The sequence below is a fragment of the Canis lupus genome, chromosome 33, assembly GCF_048164855.1.
Source record: "Canis lupus baileyi chromosome 33, mCanLup2.hap1, whole genome shotgun sequence".
NCBI lineage: Eukaryota > Metazoa > Chordata > Mammalia > Carnivora > Canidae > Canis > Canis lupus.
In genome coordinates this window covers 17749252-17767991 of record NC_132870.1, presented here as the reverse complement: position 1 = coordinate 17767991, position 18740 = coordinate 17749252, and the positions used below count along the sequence as shown (strand labels likewise).

General features: G+C 35.6%; 1 protein-coding gene and 1 long non-coding RNA gene across 2 annotated transcripts in view; one reads left to right on the top strand and one right to left on the bottom strand.

The window, feature by feature from the left end:
• The window catches only part of BMPR1B (bone morphogenetic protein receptor type 1B), a 393829-nt gene that overhangs the window by 266306 nt on the left and 108783 nt on the right, over positions 1-18740 (bottom strand). The window lies entirely within an intron of this gene.
• Positions 1-18740, top strand: part of LOC140623713 (uncharacterized) — an 81641-nt gene that overhangs the window by 48889 nt on the left and 14012 nt on the right. Inside the window, exon 4 of the long non-coding RNA XR_012023273.1 lies at positions 17288-17353. This is a non-coding gene — a long non-coding RNA (uncharacterized lncRNA). The remainder of the gene's footprint in view (positions 1-17287; positions 17354-18740) is intronic.

The window sequence follows — 18740 nt, the reverse complement described above, 5'->3', positions numbered from 1 at the left end:
GTCATCTCTACTGTCAGTGTGTACGGTTTATATGTTATAGATGTGTGTGTGTGCGTGTGTGTATACACCTCCATGAGTCTCACACTGATCATGTTGTTTAGATCTTCTATCTTCTACTAAGTAATCTTTTGTCTACTTTATCTGTCTCTTGCTGAGTGGAGTATATTGAAGTCACCTATGAGCAAGAGATTCTGTCTTCCTGCATCTTTTGTAGGTTTTGTTTCATAAAGGCTATTGCTGGTTTATTTGGAAAATACTTTGTTGTGGATTGTGGCTGTTAGCACTGAAAAGTGTCCTTTGTGATACCTAATACAGTGAGTCTTGAATTCTGCTTCATCTGTTATCAGGAGACCTGCTCTCTTTCTATGCCCCTATTCTTGATGTACTTTTGTCCACTCTTTATTTTTGGCCTTTTGAAATCACTTTGTTTTAGGTGTTTTAGGTGTTTCTCTAATAAAATAGTATATTGTTGAGTTTTAAGATGCCAAAATGAAAGTCTTTTTTTTTTTTTAACTGAGTTAACCCCACTCACATCTATCGCTGTGGCTGATATATTTGGTCTCGATTCTATTATAATCTTAGGTAATTATATATTTCATCATATATGTTGCTTGCTCTTTTATTTTAAAAGATTTGGGGATAGTATTTATGAAGCACTATATTTTTGTTATGCTGGTTACCTCTGCACTTATACAATATGAATGTCCTTAAGTTTTGTTTTTTGTTTACCCTGTTAATGATAGGCAGGGTTTTTTCACTATCCTTTAATATCACCTATTGTCCACAAGAAAAAGAGCTTTTCCTAGCATCCTCTTTTCCTTTCTTCTAATCTTTTTTAGCTGTGATATCTCACCTTACCTCTGTTTAAGTCTTACAAGTATACTTATTTTAAAATAATCACTATCAGTCCTCTTGCTCAAGCTTTCCTAATCATCCCTTGAGTGAATACAGTTCATCCTCCAGTAGATTCCTCAGAAAGAGCAAATGCATACAAAACTCCCCACTGCTTTTCTAAAGCCTTGAAATTTGAAGGATGGTTTGGCTATAAAATTCTTGATTAATGCTTTCAGTTAGTTTACTATCACAATAAAAACTGTTCCATGGCAGCCTTGTTTTCTTCATATGTTGGTTTCAAAAAGTCTGATGCCAGCCTAATTATTTTGCCTTTGTAGACTTGTTATTTTTGCCTACTGGCCCTGAGAATTCTATCCTCATCTTTGAAACTAAGTTTCAGAACAGATTGTCCAGCGTTAATTTTCCCATGTAACATATTTTTAATGTGCAAAAATTCAGGTCATTTTCTATTTCTGGGAGGTTTTCCTGGATTACAGTTTTAAATATTGGTTCTGTACATTTTTTGTTTTTCTTCTTGAGCCAACAATGCAAATAATTTTCTTTCATTGCCTGTCTTCCACTTTCACTACGTCCTCTCTGATCCACTTTGCTGCTTTGTCATTTGTATTCTCTTGACATTTTTCCCTGTGTTGCTCTGATGCCTCTTATTAACTTTCACTTGAGTCCATTTTCCCTTGGGTACCTTGCAATTTATCTTTATTTTTGACATAACTTTGTCATCTTCTTCCATTTATTTCCTAAGTTTAATACATACACTATTTTTCATTTTTCTTTGTTTTTTTTTCCATTTCTGTTTATAGTTCTTAAATTTCTGATTAAAGGTAGGCTTTCATATACTTAAATACTTGCTAAATACATTTAATTCTGTTTGCAAGGTAGACTGTTTTTTCTGCTTCCTGATTGTTTTTCAGAACAGGGGTAGTAGTCTACCTGATTTTATTATTGATTTATGTGAAAGTTTCCTGACTTCTTCAATAGATCTGTATAGATTTTATTTTCCTTTTGTTCACTTTCTGATACTGGAATATTTTCTGGTGCTCTTTTCTGTCAGTCTGGCAAAGTTCAGGTACTTGAGGTGTTTTGCTTAGTTATTTATTTACTTGACTTGGTGATGGGGGAAAGTGCTGAATCCTCCAAGACTGTGAATTTTGTTTTCTCGAACCCCAAATTTACCCTTTTACTTTCTTTTCTCCATCACCAACTAATTGCCAAAGGATTCTTTTTTTCTTTTTTTTTTCTTTTCTTTTTTTTTTTAGGGAGAGAAGAGGGAGGGGCAGTGGTAGAGGGAGAAAGAGAATATCAAGCAGGCTCTATACCAAGCATAGAGCCCAATGTGGGGCTCAATCTCATGACCCTGAGATCATGACCTGAGTCAAAATCAAGAGTCAGATGCTTAACCAATTGGGCCACCCAGGTACCCCACCAAAGGACGCTTCTTTTCTGTTTACTTTTTCCTCCCTGAGAAGCTATGCATTTGGAAGCCTGTCCCATCAAACTATTGATGTGGCCTTTAAATAATATTCTAAAATCATTTTCCTGCAGTCTTCCTCTGATCTGCCCAATTTCTTTTTTAGTGTTCTTTAATTTGGGCTCTATTTAATCTCTGTGACGATGGTCTCTCTAACTATTCCTCATGGTCCAAACCAACACCTTTCTTCCTCCCTGCTATTTTACTCAGTCTCCATTTGTACACTGCAAGCCTGCAGCATGAGCACGACAGAAGAGGAACAGCAGTGTGCAGGGCTGTCAGGCTCATAGTTACTTTACAATCTCAGCATCCGCTGCCTTCAAGTAATATTGAAGGTATACTTCTGCAAAGAGATTGAATAGTTGTGAATTTAAATCATTTGGGGAGGAAATTTGGGCAGGCTATTTTACCACACTACCCTCCCTTGTGCTTGGCTACCTGGAAAGTCGATGGTCATTTTCAAAACATTTTCAATGACTTTGAAAAGAATATGGATTCAACAACTTTGTTGTGCTGTATATGGCATACATCCATTACATATTTTTTCTTTTTTTTTAATAGATTTTTTTTAAGTTTTTTTTTAATTTTATTTATTTATTTATTTATGATAGTCACACAGAGAGAGAGAGAGGCAGAGACACAGGCAGAGGGAGAAGCAGGCTCCATGCACCGGGAGCCTGACGTGGGATTCGATCCCGGGTCTCCAGGATCACGCCCTGGGCCAAAGGCAGGCGCTAAACCGCTGCGCCACCCAGGGATCCCCATATTTTTTCTTAAGTAGGCTCCATGCCCAGGATGGAGCCTCATGTGGGACATGGACTCAGGATCCTAAGTTCAAGACCTAAGCTGATATCGAGAGCCAGATGCTTTACTGATTAAGCCACCCAAGCGCCCCAAGCACCATTATATTTAAATGTAGTATTTGTGTGGATCCACTCTCTTATACTCTTATAGGCTCACTGATTTGGGACTTGCTTTGGTCAATCAATAACTAAGAGTATGACATTCAAATCTCTTTCTGAATAGTGGCATCTGTCAACTTCTACCTGCTGCTCAGTTAACTTCAGTCTTAAAAAAATTAAGCCATCCATTTAGGTACACACAACTTAGGAATTACTGTATCTTTCAGAATATTTGACTCTTTTACATAAATGTAGTGTCCCTGTTTTATCTGTAGTAATGCTTTTTCATCTTAAAGTGTTATTTCTTCTTCCAGAGTTGGGTCACCAGGGCTGTCAGATACAGAGCTCTATTATGTTTCTGGATTCATGTTTTCTTTTTTTTGGCCTCTCAAGATTTCCCTTTGTATCTTGCCAGCTCAGCAACACATTTAAAAATTATACCTAATGTTAGTTTGTGCTTTCTATATATTTTAAAAATCCTGATTTTCCAAAGTTTTTATCCTGCCATAGTGTCAGAAGTGGAAGTAAGTATTCCTTTTCTATATAAATTTAACATTTCCTTCAAAAACTTTAGAACAGACATTTTGGCATATTTCTCTATACAAGTTTCTTCTCTGGTAATAAATTTGTTAGCGCCAACAGCTCCAGTTAAAAAACAAAGATACTCTGTATTCCCTTCTTATGGTTAAAATAAAAAAACAGAATAGAAAAATGCTCAAATTCCACCATTTTATGCAAATTCTTGAGAACAGGTAGATGTGCTTGTCAGATTCTTCTAAACATCAATAATGATTTTCTTTAAAAACAATGCAATGTTTTCAATTTATTTCTTTTTATTGAGTCTTCTTTTCAGTCACTGGATAGAAAAGGCACTGATATCTCTGTGTATAGTTATCACTACAAAAACAAACTACCCTAAAACTCAGTGGCCCCAAACATTAATTATCGCTCATGAGTCTATAGGTCTGCTGGGAGGTTCTTCGAGTCTCTACTAGACTCACTCAAGCATGTGTCATCATGGACAGGTTGGTTAGGTGGCTCTGCTTGTCTCCTCTCAGGGCTCTCTTACATGTTTCAGGGTCAGCTGACTGATGTCTGGTCTAGAATGATTGACCTCAAATTTAACAATCTGGCTGTGTTCCACATGCCTGCTCATCTACCACCAGGTGAGGTCCTGCTCTCATGGTGGTAGGGTTCCAAAAGAGAACAGAAGCAAGCAAGGGCTCTTGAGGCTTAGTCTGAGAACTGGAACACCCATACTTCTGCCACATTCTATTATCTAAGGCAAATCACAAGACCAGCCCAGGTTCATGAGGTAGGGAAAGATTCTACCTTCTTCACAGGAAGAACTGTAAAGTCACATTGTAGAGGACATAAAATCAAGGAAAAGAGAAGAATCGGAACCGTTTTTGCCATCGACAAGCCACGATCTGTATATATAAAACTTAAGTTTGAGGTTGATATTTCATAAGAAATTATTAGTGTCTAAAAATTCTGTTACACCTGACTAAAGTTATATAAAATTTCTGTGACCTCCTGGATTGGACACAATTCTTACCTGTTTTGAGGTCAGTTTTTCATATGAAGTGAGCATGGTAAATAGCTAGTTAAGACTACTCAACCGCACTGGAAATCTACTAAAGGCTTTCAATTGGGAGAGTTAGATCACTAGTTTTGAATCCTTGAAGGATCACTCTGGCTTCATTGTGACCAGTAGACAGACATGGACAAGACTAGAATCAGAAAAAATCTTTTAGGTTTAAATTATTGCATTGGTTTAGGAAAGACAGTACCCTAGGTCTGGGTATAAAGGCCAGCAGTGCACAAACTTGAGGAATAATTATATGGCGAAACATTATAAGGTGAAACTGCTGAATGTGTTTTCAACACTACCTACCTACAACACACCTACCATATGACAAATATCCTTATAGATTCTGGGGATTCAACAGTCCATCCATTTATGGAACTCTCGGCTCAATGAAGAAAAGAGATCTGGATCAAAAAACACATGCTTCTCAATTATGACTAAAAAATCACTTGCTTTCTCCCACCATAGTTTAAATGCAAATGTATCCAATTTATTGACACACAGTTATTCCTACAAAGAGAGTAGAACAGGGAACACATACATCTGTCCTTGCCTATATGTGTTTATCAGTGTTTTTTACCTACAACGTGAATGTAAATACAATAGCAGGGCCATTACTTTTGATTTTGCCATTGTTCTTTCTAATCCCTATTGTCTTACCCCCAACTCCCATCAACCTTCAAGGTATTCAAGTTTTTAACCTCTGGATTAGAAAAATAGTAACAAATTAAAACTTGGCACAATCATGACAATGAACCAAAAGCAATTTAGAAATAAAATAAATACAGCGTGAACAGGCATTCTATATTCTATACCTTAAATTTTCTGTATTTCATATATATATACTGACTTGAATGAAGAATCCTACATCTGGAAACCATTTTTAAATATATTAAGTGAAATGCTTATGAGGTGAATTAAGGAATATATTATGTATATTACATTAGGAAATGCATTTCCCTTGGATAAAAATCAAATTAAGTTATTAATATGTTGATGTTTTACATGAACAATCCCAAATACTTTGTGAAAATAGAGGAAGGGTGTAAACAAATAAATGAGCATGTATGAATAAGAAACCCTTGGGGAATGAGTAATCACAGTAATATTTGATTAGTAGCAGAGATAGAAGATATGAGATAAGAATATCCAGAATGTCAACCTGATGGAATGCAAATACTTTGTTCTGTCTTGTTTTGAGGGCAGACTCCTTGGAGACTCTGATGAAGTTATGGACCAGAAAAGATACAGACAAATTTGGTATATAGTTTCAGAATTCATAGACACTATCTCCCAAAAAGCTACCTCAGATTCACAATTACCTTATAAAAGAGTGGGCTCTGGACTGGAATACAGCTGACATAGTTGCCTTCTTCTTCGGTGAGAGAGATAAACTAGAACTCAGTTACTTTTCTAAGTCCTTTTTCTAAGTTTTTCAATGTCTCTATGAGACATTTCCTGGAAGGGCAGAGCAGTAGACAGAATCCTGTACTGAGACCTGGGTGCTGCCAAAAAACCCAAAGGACCTAGAAGAAGAGAAGGAGAAAGGAGGGAAGAGGAGGGCTAAGAGAAGAAAAGAGGAACAAGAGGACGGAAGAGGGAGAAGAGAAAGAGAGAAAGAGGGGAGGAGGAATAGAGGGAGGAAGGAGGGATGGGAGGGAGGGCAAAGAGTTCAAAGAAAAAAAAGAAAGAGGACACTGTGTCTCATAATTTTGCCTGGTGTCAGTTCTGATTCCACCTATAAGCAAATCTGAAGGTGAGGAGCTATCCATTCAATCTGCACTGCCAATCAAATCAGAGCAAAAATGATGACATTTTAAAACTATGAATTCTTATATTTATAATTGTATCTGATAAGAGTGCCTTACAAAAAACAGTTCATTTTACTTCTAACCCATGATGCTTGAGATCTGAAAACCATAGACATTGTATGTTTTAAAAGTACTCTGAGTCAAAATGACCTAAATTCAAATTGATACTGATTCTTGCAAAGTTATCCTGGACCAGGTAAATAAAGTCTCTGATTCCGATCTTCACCATCTGTAAAAATAATATATTAAAATATCTCCCCTTCTTTAAAGAGTTATTGACATGAAATGAAATAACGTATGCTAAGTGTGTACAAACTAACATGTAGAAAGCAAACTGTGACAAACAACAACAAAGGGGAAAGGCAACATGGCAAAGCTCCAGCTAACTCTTATATCTCAACTCTTATTCTCTACCCTCAAACTCTGATGAAGACAATAATGTTTCTTACTTCCAAGATAAGGCAGAGCTATATGTGTTCTCATATGAAAGCATGTATCTGATGATAGAATAGTTCTTGCTTCCTGGAATAGAAAAGACACAAAAGACTATCATACTTCCCTCTGCATGCTATTAAGAAAATTTCCTCTATGACAAAAATATTTTAAAAAATTAAACAATCCATGGAAGGATATCCTCCTCCTCAATCCTTCACAGAGAAAGAACAGTAAGAGACAGGAATACAAGACCCTTTCTCATGCCAGTAGTTTCAAAACTGACTATCCAATGGCTTCATATGACAACTTCTTAAAAATATACAGTCCTGAGTCTGCAATATCCAGAGTATTGAACTATAACCTTTTAGGGAAGGGAACAGAATTTTTCAGAGCCTCACAAATTTGGTCAGATGCACAGGCAAAGCTGAGACACTTTCTTACCCTTCAGAGTCTTTCATTGCCCTTACAAACGACTCCAGGGTATGTCAGTCTATTTTATAAAGATTATTTTTAGAGCTGGAAGGGATCTTAGCCATTGCTGAGGTGAAAACAATGGCCTTATTTTACTGCTAAAGAGAAAGAGGCTGAGAGAGATGAAAATATTTGCCTAAGAGTACAACTGGAACCCAACTGCTTTCATTGCCAAATTCAGGTGTTGCATCTTTTTCACCCACAAGCCTCTGAAAGAAAAAAAGGTGGTTTTCTACCTTCATTGAAGTATCATTTTGATTCATTATACTGAGGGCAAATTAGCTATTCTATCTTGAATTTACAGGCAGAGATTTTGCAGATTCCATTCCAGACCACCGCATTAAAGCAAGTCAAATGAATGTATTGTTTTCATAGACTATAAAAAAGCTATGTTTACACAATAATGTAATCAAGTGTGCAACAGCATTATTTCTAAAAAATGTACATCTTAGTCAAAATATTTTATTGCTAAAAAATGTCAGCCATCATCTGAGCTTTCAGTGAATTGTAATCTTTTTGCAAGGTAGAGGGTCTTGCCTTGATGTTGTTGATAGAAGCTGACTAATTAGAGTGGTGGTTGCTGAAGGCTGGGGTGACTATGGAAGTTTCTTAAGATAAGATGACAACAAAGTGGGGTGCATCGAATGACCCTTCCTTTCATGAACAATTTCGCTGTAGCATGTAATGCTATTGACAGCATTTTACCCACAGAATTTCTTTCAAAATTGTGATCAATCCTCTCAAACCCTGATGTTGCTTTATCAATTACATTTATGTAATACAGTAAATCCTTTGTTGTCTTTCAACAATCTTCATGGCATCTTTACCAGGACTAGGTTCTATCTCAAGAAAACTACTTTCTGTTCTCAACCATAAAAAGCAACTTTTCATCTATTCGAGTCTGTCATGAGACTGCAGCAATTCAGTCACATCTTCAGGTCCCATTTCTAATCCTAGTTCTCTTGCTATTTCTACGGCATCTGTAGTTCCTTTTTTCACTCATGTATTGAACCTCTCGCCCCACCCCCGAATCATTCATGAGGGTTACAATAAGCTTTTTCCAAACTCCTCTTAGTGTTGATAGTTTTACCTCTTCTCATGAATCATGAAATTTCATAATGACACCTAGAAGGGTAAATCTCTTCCAGATAAAGCTCTGGGCTTTGCTCAGATCCATCAAAGGAATCACTACCTATGACAGCTATAGCCTTATCAAATGCACTTCTTAAATACTAAGACTTGAAAGTCAAAATGACTCCTTCCTTGATCCATGGGTTGCAGAATGGAGATTGTGCTAGGAGATATGAAAATTATATTCATCTAATTGTACACTTCCATCAGAGCTCTTGAACAACCAGTTAGTTAGATTATCAATGAGCAGTAATATTTTGAAAGGAATCTTTTTTCTGAGCAATAGGTCTCAGTAGGCTTAAAATATTCAGTAAACTATGTTGTAAACACATGTGCCATCATTGGGGTTTGTTGTTCCATTTCTAGAGCACAGGTAGAGTAGATTAAATAGAATTCTGAAGGGCCCTAAAATTTTCAGAATGGTAAATGCACAATGGCTTCAACTTGAAGTCATCAGCTGCATTAGTCCTTAACAAGAGTCAGCATGTCCTATGAAGCTTTGAAGCCAGGCACTGACTTCTCTCTATCTATGAAAGTCCTATATGGTACCTTCTCCCAATAGAAAGCTGTTTTTTTTTTTTTTTTTTTTTTACACTGAAAACCTATTAAGTGTAGCCACCATCATGAATTATCTCAGCTAGATCTTCAAGATAACTTGCTGAAGCTTCTACATCAGCACTTGCTGCTTCACCTTGTACTCTGATGTTACGGAAATGACTCCTTTCCTTAAGCCTCATAAACCAACCTGTTAGCTTCCAAGTTTCCAACTTTTCATTTCTTCCTGACCTCTCCCAGTCTTCAGAGAATTGAGGGAAGTTAGGATGCTGCCCTGGATTAGGCCTTAGTTTTTAAGGGAATGTTGGGGCTGGTTTTACCTTCTATTCAACCCACCAAAACTTTCTCCATATGTCAGCAATAAGGCTGTTTTGCTTTCTATTTGTGTGTTCACTGGAGTAGCATTTTTAATTTCTTCCAAGCACTTTATCTTTGCATTCACAACTTGACTAACTTTGAGGCAGGACGCTTAGTTTTTTCAGCCTATCTTGGTCTTTGAAATGCCTTCCTCACTAAGCTTAATCATTTTGCTTTTGATTTCAAGTGAGAGACATGTGACTCTTCCTTTCACTCAAACACTTAGAAGCCTTTGTAGGGTTATTAATTGGCCTAATTTGTATGTTGCTGTGTCTCAGGGAATAGGAAGACCCAAGAGGAGGGCGAGAGATAGGAAATGGCTGAGGGATGGGATAGAGAGAACACACATGACATATATAGAATTAAGTTCACAATCTTATATGGATGTAGCTCATGGCATCCCAATACAATAATAGTAACAACAAAGATCACCAATCACAGATCACCATAGCAAATAGTGAAAATGTCGAAAATATTTTAAGAATTACCAAAATATGACCTAGACACAAAGTGAGAAAATGCTATTGGAAAAATGCCACTGACTGACTTGCTCCACACAGGATTGCCACAAACCCTCAATTTGTAAAAACGTAATACCTACAAAATGCAATAAAACCAGGTATGCCTATATAGAGATAACCAAGATTTAAAAAGTAGCCTCTGAAATTCTGCCAGCTATTCAATGAGAACTCATCATTGATAGAGTTCATCTATTTTAAAGAGTTTTCCTTCTAGAAAAATTCTATTTTTGAGTAAATGAAAAATACACATACTTCAACAGCATGGGATCCTGCCTAAGATTCTCTCTCTCCCTCTATGTGCCCCTACTCTCTCTCCCTCTCTTAAAAAAATAATAAATAAATAAATAAATAAATAAATAAATAATTCAAAAAATTTTTAATATATATTTTAAAGATTTTATTTATTATTCAAGAGACACAGAGAGAGACAGAGAGAGGCAGAGACACAGGCAGAGGGAGAAGCAGGCTCCATGCAGGGAGCCCGACATGGAACTCGATCCTGGATCTCCAGGATCGTGCCCTGGGCGGAAGGCGGACACTCAACTGCTGAGCCACCCAGGTGTCCCAAAATTTTTTTTAAATATGCAAACATGTGAATAGAAAACTCACAAAAGATAAAATATAAATGTCTAATAAATATATTGGAAGTAAAAAAAAAAAGTAGAACCCCAGAAGGGATCAAGGAATATTATATTAGAACAATGAAATACAAATTTCCCTCTAATTAGCAAAGATTTTCATAATCCTAATACTCTGTGAAAGCCGTCCTCTCATATACCTCATTTAAAACAAATATAAATCATACAGTATTCTGGGAGAATATTTTGTGATATATTTCAAGAACCCTAAAAAGAATGATCCCGTTTCTTGGTCTACTTATTTTATTGTCAGGAATATTTTGTAGAGACATAATCTGAAATAATACCACAGAAAGATTATATAGCCATTAAAATGGTGCTTTAGAAGGCCATTCAAATAAAGGCAATATGATTCCATCTGAAATACAGAAAGGGGCAGGAGGAATATAAAAATGCTAACAGTGAGGTAGCAGAATTCTTTTTACCTTCTGCTAACTCTACAATAAGCATGGATTGTTTTTCTTTAATAAAATTGTTTTAATTGTCCGATTAAACATTATATTTTCAGAAAATATATGAAATTCAATAGGTCAGATAGTTGGTATCTCTGGAAATATATCTACAGTTCAGTTTCTACTTTTGTTGATCTCACCATTTTTATGAATGTAGTTAAAACTTCAATTTATAGGAGTGCCTGAGTTGGTTAAGCATCTGCCTTCAGCTCAGCTCATGATCTCAGGGTCCTGAGATGGACCCCTGTGTCATTGGGCTCCCTGTTCAGCAGGAAGTTGGCTTCTCCCTCTCACTCTGCAACCTCCCCACCATTCATGTTCTCTCTGTTTCTCTCTCTCTCTCTCAAATAAATAAATAAAATCTTAAAAAATAATAATAACTTCAATTCACAGGCTAAGCCATTCTCACTGTTCTGGCATATTTTTACAGAGCTAGACATGGTTAGAAACCTTCCCTACTGTGGTGTTAGATCTAGATTAATTCTATATTTTATTTCTAGGGCAAGATGCCTATAGGCACCTTCCCTGCTAGAATTACGAGGACCTCCTTCACAGGCTGTGGTTCTTTCTGCCTGCTTTTCTAATTTATTCTGGTTCACTGACTAACAAGAAATGCTAACCTTGAAGCTGGTCCATCTGACTAGTTCAGCTGATCTCATCCCACGCTCTGGTAAAAGACCCCTCTCCTTTGGGTTTGAAATCTGAATCCATCAACAATTGTGACCACAAATCAAAAAATGGATGAAATCTTTTCCAAACACTTCACTCTGGTACTGCAGATTTGTGAGGTCCTGCCCGAGGCCCCTGATACTATCCTTTGGAAAGAGACAGCCACCAGATGGAGACTGGTTTCTGACTTCCTTCCCCACTCTCTCTCTCCCCATGAGGAAACTCCCATGACTCCAGATACCCACGTCAATATAGGGTGTGAAGTACAAGGGCAATTATGTATGCCCTTAGACTTAACCATGTTGAAAATTTAACCAAGGGAACTGAAGTTGTATTGATAGCCCAAAAAACAAGTGATAACAATACTTCTCAACTGCATTATTTCTACATTCATACTTACAATTGTTATTATTTTTTAAATGATAATTTTCAAGCAACATAATCATATAAATATGAAATAAGTAGCTTTCTGAAAACTTTACTGAGATATTTAGTAATGATTTAAATAATTAAAAATTTTGATAACATCAAACACATTAAGAAGTTTAACTTTTATTATATCAACAATTCGTTATTTAAAAAAATATAAGAAACATATAATGTTTGTCCTTCTCCGACTGGCTTACTTCACTCAGCATATATGTTCTCATTCATTTGGGGAATATAAATAATAGTGAAAGGGAATAGAAGGGAAGGGGGAAGAAATGTGTGAGAAATATCAGAAAGGGAGACAGAACGTAAAGACTGCTAACTCTGGGAAACGAACTAGGGGTGTTGGAAGGGGAGGAGGGCGGGGGGTGGGAGTGAATGTGTGACGGGCACTGGGGGTTATTCTGTATGTTAGTAAATTGAACACCAATAAAAAAAAATAAAAATAAAAAAAATAAAAAAATAAAAAAATAAAAAAATATAAGAAAAATACAGAACATCTTTCCATTGTTATTATGAACCAGTTTATCCTGTGGTGTTCACCCAGAACAATCAACTCTTTCTGATCTAACTTTTTCTTATTTTCTTCTTATGGAAAATAAACTGGCTCAATCTCTCTCTGGTACCTGGTGAAAAATTCTTATCCTCTTTCCAAGTTGCATTAAGATATCACTTATTCTCTAACTAAAAAGAACAAATTAAGCACTTTTTTACATTGACTAGTAAATTCTCTGACATCTAGATCCATAGAGTTGTTAATTCACATTTAACTGTTCTTTTTCTTCATCTAACACTTTGTCTCACATTGGAGAGGTGTTTCTTCACCATAGGTGTAGTTGGTGAGTGGTGTGAAAGATTTTGGAGGCCTATTTCCTCCCTGTACTAGGTCTATCATTCAGTTAGTGAAACCAGGTGGATGTCCTTTGGTTATAGAAAGAACAGAAAGAAGGGAGTATACCTTTGGTAGAGTATCATTTTATAGAAAACTATAAAAACATAACAAACAATTCCTGGCATCCTTGAACCTTTAAATAGAAGTATAATGTAAAACACTCTTGAAAATGACAAAGCCCTATGTGCAGGTTTTCAGATCTCTTTGGCCTCCTATATTCCCCACTCAGAAGATTTTCTGACCAATATTTCCTAACTCTATAATCAGTCATGTTGTGAAAATGAATGTTATCACTCCAACAACTATTTAATTCATGTTCCTAAATATTTCACTTTCAAAGAAATACGCAGTGATTTCCCCTCATAGAATTTGCCACTAATCTTGTAACCTGAGCAAATATTCTAGGAAACATGAAGTAATGATGCAAATATTTTCCAATTTTTTAAAAGAAAACAAAGACATGTGATCAGTCATTAATCAAAAGGTGATAATTATATTCTCACTGAATATTATCTTTACCTTTTACTACAACAACTTAGATCTTTACAAATATGAATAGAACTGTAGACACTAAATTGGAGGAGAGTCATTACACTCGTATTCCCATGGAAATAATCTTTATATATTTGCTTTTGACTGAAAAGGTTGCCAAGAATTATGAGATATTTATGAAATATAAATTTTTACATAAAGGCAGGATCTGGCCACCAATATGATTTTGTAGCTAGAGCTGTGAGTTGAAGTGTGATAACCTAGGGTCTGCTATACAATAATTGTTCAGATAGTGTTATAGGTCTTCAGTATAGTATAGTAGTAAAGATCACAGGGTCAGGATTTAATACCAGTTCTACTATCTACTAGCCATATAATCTTGGACAGCTTTCTTAACCTTCCACTGATCAGTTTTATCATCTATAAAATGGGAATATTAACAAAATAGTCCTCAAAGAATTACTGTAAAGCATATACTGAATGTACGGGAGCATTTGTAACAGTGCCTGAACACTGTAGCACACTTTATGAAGTAGCTACATGCAGGGACAAACTAATTTAGAAGAGTTTCCAAGGGGGATCCCTGGGTGGCGCAGAGGTTTGGCGCCTGCCTTTGGCGCGGTCCTGGAGACCCGGGATCGAGTCCCACATCGGGCTCCCGGTGCATGGAGCCTGCTTCTCCCTCTGCCTGTGTCTCTGCCTCTCTCTCTCTCTCTCTCTCTCTATCATAAATAAAAAAATTTAAAAAAAATTAAAAAAAAAAAAAAGAAGAGTTTCCAAGTAAACAGTCACCAAGGCCTATGGCAATCTACTCAGAGGTGAGGCCTGTGAAGTCCACACCACCTGTTTCACATTTGTCCTCTCAAATGAGTGAAGCCAACTAGAACTATCAGTCCAAAAGTATAATGGATTGGATTTGCTGGAAAACAGCATAATTTTGTAATGTAGTTTGTATTAACCTGAAAAATGTTATCATGATAGTATCAGCCATATTTGAGGAAAGGTTATTACCCAAGGTGTGAATGTTTGATGAAAAGACAAAGCGTGTAAGCCAACATTTCAAATGAAAGGGACAGGTTACTTTCTCATTATACAACAAATCCACATCTACTTTGTCATGTTGATTTATACCACTTTCCTTATCTTATGTGTTTTACTGATAATTAAAGGAACAATTGTATGTTCCATTCATGGTATAAAATATATTATCTTCCTGCTGACTTCAGCATACCACAAAGTCAGAATGTCAGAAAGCAAAAATGATCCCTAACAAACATCCCAAACTCTTTAATAATTACTATGACCTTACTTTTATTAATGAAGCATGAAATGACCTTCCCTTCCTTTCACATCTAAGAAAGAGTTAGTTGAATTCCACCCTGTCAACAAAGGGAGAAAAACTGAGTTGCTCTTTGTTTTAACCTATTGGCTTGAGAAAAGTGAAAAAAATGCGAGTAATCTTTTACCAATTCAAATGCAGAGCCAATGATAACACATAACATAATTGGGGGAAAAAAAGTGTATACAGCATCTCAAAACCCTAACTTTGGAGTTCTTAGCTTATAAACATGAGAAAATACAATATTCTATATAATAGAATTACAGGCAATATACAAAATTTGATATTTTTACAAAAAGAAGCAAATATTAACTCTAAGTAGGCTTGTAGTCTGAGGATATTATTTAAAGCAAAAATTTTATGAAAAAAAAATAGCCACAGATTTTTCAGAGTAAATATATAAACTAGATTTTCACGTCTAATATTTTTCTAACCAGGTTTCTTTTCTAAAAAACAAAGAAAAATAATCAGATTTTCATAGCCCTTTGTGAGTATTTACATCACCAATATACTATTCTAGTAAAATTTGTATAAACTACAATTAGACCTTAATCAGGTATGAAATACATTTTTTCAGCTAACACATGTAAACAAGAGAGACACAGAACAAGAAAGATGACTAGAAGCATAACGCCTGAGTGATCAAAGAAGGTCAAAAACAAGACAATATTTTCCATTCTAATGTTATCAGATAACATTAGACAAACACATTAATATATAAATGAAGTTGACAAAGTGCCTTGACTGCCAGAATTAGTGTAATAAGATTCCTATAATCCCGAAGCAAAATAAAATCCATTTCTTATAGAAAGGTCCCATAGAATTTTATTAGAATATAATTACATTTAAGCCAAAATCAAGAGACCCAGATTTGGATTCATAAAATAGAATATTTTAATAGTCTGAAATTTGAAATATGAAATTAGTTGACTTACTTTTTACTAACTCTATGTTTTAAAGTTATTGCAATTTTAAGAGCATTCAAATCACATACAAAAAGCATTAATTAATGGCACAATCCACATAAGTCACATGACTAGAAAGAATATCAAACTGAAACACTTAAATATAGTAGGCAGTCTTGCCTGAAATGCTTACATGAGACTAATTCACCTAGAAACATACACTTTGTACACAGGAAATTTGAAAAGGAACTGGTAGCAGATGAATTGATAAACATGTTTTATCCTGTTATTGAACTTCCCTCTGTGCTTCAACCCCCTCACCTGTAAAAAGTTAGGGTGTTTCAAAAATGCCTGATACTCTATGATAAATGTTAACCTCAGAGTGATTAATAAAGTAGATTAGATCATCTTCAAGGTCTAATTTACATTAAACATATACTGTTCATTGAACAAATAAATACTGAGTGCCTACTGTCTAAATTTCAATTTAGGGCAGCCCAGGTGGCTCAGTGGTTTAGCACCACCTTCAGCCCAGGGCGTGATCCTGGAGACCCCAGATCAGGTCCTGCGTCAGGCTCCCTGTGTGGAGCCTGCTTCTTCCTCTGCTTGTCTCTCTCTCTCTCTCTCTCTCTCTCTCTATCTCATGAATAAATAAATAAAATCAAAAATTAATTAATTAATTAATTTCAATTTAGAATAGATCATCCAATATTACAACTTCCAAAAAGTAAAATATTTATTATTTCCTTTCTTTTGTATCCTCCTATATCTCTTTTTCTAAAGAGTGGGTCCCTCATGACTGTCAAAGAACACAAATAGTATATCTAATTTGTGAAAGCCTTAAAATCAAGTACAAAATATCTAAACCATAAGATGCTATCTTTTTTTCTCCTTCTCCCTCAAAAGAGAATCCAGGAAAAAATGAACTTTGTGAGAAACTAATATAACCTTACCTAAAATTGAGGGGAGTAAGAGAACATGGCTTTGATCAGGGCCCCCAGTCTCTTCCAGTCATTTTCCTATAAACCTAAACTCATCAAAGCATGGAGGTAAAAGTTCGGTTTGTGACAGTAAATCAAAAGGACAGCAGCACTGATAAAACTGTTAGACTGAGGACTGCATGCTTGAGCCCAGAAAACCTTTTAATTTGGGTAATCTGCCAGAGTGACAGCTCTCACCATCAGCATTGTCTTCAGAGAAACTACATGCCTTAGTCCCAAATGATAATCTGTCTTGACTCTCTAGGGACAGAATTGCTTACAACCCACTGACAGACACTAGAAGAAAAATAATCAGGTCTCCAGAGAATTTCTACAGCAATATCTATGACCATATCATAAGAATATGTTTAACAAGAACCAATCTTAATTTCAGGAATTTGAAATCATTTTACAACACTGATGATCTGGGTTTGACAACTAATGACAAGGAGCACGATAGGTAAGCAATCTGAAGAAAGTTGAACAGTTATTCATTCATTAACTTATCTATTTATGTTAAAATGATTTAAAATATGCAACATTCTCCTTGCTTAAAGAACTGAATTCATAGACAGCAAAAACCTACTAAATATTCATATTTCCTTTCATTCAGCAGGGTTTTCATTAATGTTGAGAGCACATCTTTTATTCAGAAAGGCCTTAAAATTATGCTATGTTCTTATTTTTTAGAATCTAGATCACTATTTTCTTTTAATTCACCAAAGAAAAGCCTGTGTTAAACTGATTTAGGCATCTTAACTCATACCATACCAGAATATGTTTTATCCTCTTTAAGGAATCTTTATTTATATTCTTAGAGAAAAATCTCTAATTGCATGTATTTTTATTATGACAAGTTTTCTGACATAGTTGAAACCCAGTTTTCTTCACTTGCTTATTTGGTAATGAAAATTCCTTTTAATTATTCAGCTATTTTCCTTTAATTCCAACACAGATAGAATATAGACTGTGTAGGATCAACTATCCCAGAATATCTCGATAATGGATACACTTGATCTTTGAACAAACAAGTTTGAATTGTATGGGTCCACTTATATGTGGATTTTTTTTTTTGTCAAATACAGTATAATATTACAAATGTACTTTTTCTTCCCAAAGATTTTCTTAACATTTTTCCCCTAGCTTATCATAAGAAGACAGTATGTAATAAATATAAAACACAAAATATGTGTTAATAGACTATTTATCAGTGAAACTCCTCAGTCAACAGTAGGCTATGAATAGTTAAGTTTTTGGAGAATTAATAATTATATAGATTTTCAACTGTGCAGAAGGTCAGCATCCCTAAACACCACATTTTTCAAGGGTCAACTGTATTTGCTTGTCACTTTAAGAAACCTCCTCAAACAAATTCAGTGCAAAAGTGGCTTACAGCAGTAATTCAACTAGCATTTTCCAGGAGCTCCAGTGGCGCTTTTCGTTAGCACCTGGTACTTATTCGACAAGTATTTTCTAAATTAATATTGTGCACCAGATATTTGCAATTAAGTCCAGGAGACACAAACATCAATAAGCTTTGCCCAGTATAGATTTTTAAAAGACAGTAACACAGCCAAAACAATCCTGAAAAAGAAAAAAAAATTCAGTCTCACACTTCCTGATTTCAAAACATATTACAAAGCTACAGTTGTTTTTTTTTTGTTTTTTTTGTTTTTTTTAACGGGGGTATACTTGGGTGGCTCAGTGGTTAAGCATCTGCCTTTGGCTCCAGTCGTGGTCCTGGGGTCCTGGAATCAAGTCCCATGTCAGGCTCCCCACATGGAGCCTGCTTCTCTCTCTGCCTATGTCTCTGCCTCTCTGTGTGTGTGTGTCTCTCATGAATATAG